Below are 2500 nucleotides of genomic sequence, written 5' to 3'. Positions count from 1 at the left end.
ATATATTTTTCAGTACTGTCATCAAAAGCACAAGGCAAATTACAAGCAAACTACGACACGAACTAAAATGCAAACTACAATACAAACTACAGTGCAACCAAGCACACACACTCACACACACACACACACACACACACACACACACACACACACACACACACACACATACACACACACACACGAACATAAATTTATGAAAAGTCAAAACTAAATTCTCGTTTGGCAAGGTTAGCTGGCCCGCTGGTACCAGACTCCTTCTTGCCAACAATTGTCAATGCCCGTTTATTGATTATGTCCGAATTTAGTCGTTGAAGTGTCACCGACAAATGACGTGACCACTGTGCTTTGAATTGGCCCACTGGCATGTCCAATTGCATGGGTGCCATCTTGCTCGTCTCTGTCAGTAGCTCTTCAGCCTTGGGGCCCCAGCATCCGAAAGCCTCAATTGCGATTGGGCGAAAGATGTGTCCTAGGGATTCGGCAGTTTCTCTGTATTTCTTGTCCTTTTGTTTTTCTTTTTCCACTGCTGCAAATCCTGTCGTAGTGCTGCTCCCTGAGATGTTACTTTGTGCCCAAGGGTGTGTTATTGTAATGTCTAACAATAATTTCTTGCCCTCGTGAAAATCATAGACAGCTATGTCTGGGCGTTGCTTGTTTTCACAATACACTAGACTATTGTATTGGAGTGATGCATCTTACAATACACTAGACTATTGTATTGGAGTGATGCATCTCTCAATACACGGTCAAACGGTCAAACCCATTTATTGAAATAAATAAACAAATGGGGAGCAGCTAGCAACCCCTGTCCAACACGGTTAACAATCCCGTGGCGACATATGGGACAGCAGCTAAGAGCTCTAGACTAGCTACAACGAAGTTGGCTAGCACAGCAAGACTAAAGTAAAAGAGAAGACTAAGTTAACCATTAATTAAACACAGTAACAAGGCTATGAACTGTTCCTCTTGATCCAGATTTTAAATGACTCTTCCATGACAGTCTTGATAATCTGAAGACACATGTTCTCCTTTGTCCTAGCTGGTATACGTAGTTCCGTGCACAAAGAATTTAAATTGGCATTATGAATAAAACCTCTCGATCCAACGAGAAGGTTAAATTGCTTTACGAGATATCTCTTTTCTGACAGAGACTGCACTAGGTCGTAATATCTTGCAGTTTTTCTTTCGTCAGCTGCATCGAAGTTGGACTCATGACAGACAGTAAGTTCTACTAGGTAAATTCTCTGTACCACGTCGTTCCATAGAATGACGTCAGGTCTTTTGGCGGTCACAACGATGTCTGTTGGAAATGGAACAGTGCTGCAGGCAAGATCAGCGAAAACGTTGTAATTACTGGTGGACGTATTCTGAGAGATGGTGTCGTAGATTATCTTGAGAACAGCGTCGTGCCGGGTATTATAACAGCCTCTCTTAAGGAGAACAGAACAATTATTTAGAACGTGTAGAAGAGTCTGTCGTTTATGGCAGAGTGGACATCCATCATTTGTTCTCTTCTTCCACAGCAGAAGATTGGCATTCGTTGGTAATGACTCCGAGACAGCATTTAGAATGAAAGAGAAATGTTCTGATGTTAAACTGTAAACAACTTTTGACCATAAATCTGGCGCAGAATTGTCAATCCGGCTTGTCGCTCCTTGCACTTTGCGGCTCTGCAGTGTCTCCAGAAGATGCTGCTGAAAGTTCTTGTCAAGTCTGTTTTTGGTCTTTTCACCAAGCGACGAGCCTGACAGTCCAGGTGAGTCTGATAAAGAAACAAGTCCTTCTCTAACTGAAGAAAATCTCTCAGGGTGAAACCCATTCACAGCAGCTTTTGTTGCCAGGTACCGGATTGTGTTATCAGATGAGGTCAAAAAACGAGCAGATTTAGATGCCTGAAATTTTGAGGAGCAGTGCGAAAGACAAGGAAGGCCAAGACCACCTTTGGACTTTTCCAAATATAAACGAACAGTGCATGCGGATCTGGGTAGTTTCGTCCATTTCTTCAAGAAGTAAGTCACTATGCTGTCCACGTCTGTTCTAACCCAACTGGGAGCCAGTGGTACTAAAGACAGTGACCAAGCGAGCCTAGGAAACACTCCTTGACTGTAAAGTTTGAGTTTTCGGCAACAGCTAAGCAGACAAGAATCAACTTTTTCCATTAGTTGACGAACTTTAGCCTTTAGTGATTCCTTGAAAGACACAGTGCTCAACTTCCCATTTACTGGCATTCCCAAAAACTTGAAGGTGTCCTCACCAAGAAATGAAATTGAAGAACCAGAAACAGAAACGGCAGGGTCACGGGCATGGTAAGACGGCTTGAACGATAAACTGAGCGATGAACATTTTGAAGGCTTGATGGACAGTTGTGACCAACAACACCACTTGGACACGATGTCGCAGAGGGTTTGTAGGTTCTTGGAATTTCTGGCGAGAAGAGTTAAGTCGTCAGCAAAGAGAAGAGTGTTAACAATATGCTCTGTGTTTTGTAACTTGTAACCAA

The 2500-nt window shown here is 42.9% G+C and overlaps 1 protein-coding gene across 2 annotated transcripts in view; it reads right to left on the bottom strand.

Moving 5' to 3' along the window:
• The window catches only part of LOC134193075 (uncharacterized), a 14019-nt gene that overhangs the window by 748 nt on the left and 10771 nt on the right, over positions 1 to 2500 (bottom strand). The window lies entirely within an intron of this gene.

The sequence above is a fragment of the Corticium candelabrum genome, chromosome 17 (genome assembly GCF_963422355.1).
Source record: "Corticium candelabrum chromosome 17, ooCorCand1.1, whole genome shotgun sequence".
Lineage (NCBI taxonomy): Eukaryota > Metazoa > Porifera > Homoscleromorpha > Homosclerophorida > Plakinidae > Corticium > Corticium candelabrum.
Note: the sequence above shows the minus strand (reverse complement) of the source record. Positions and strands in the feature narration are given on the sequence as shown.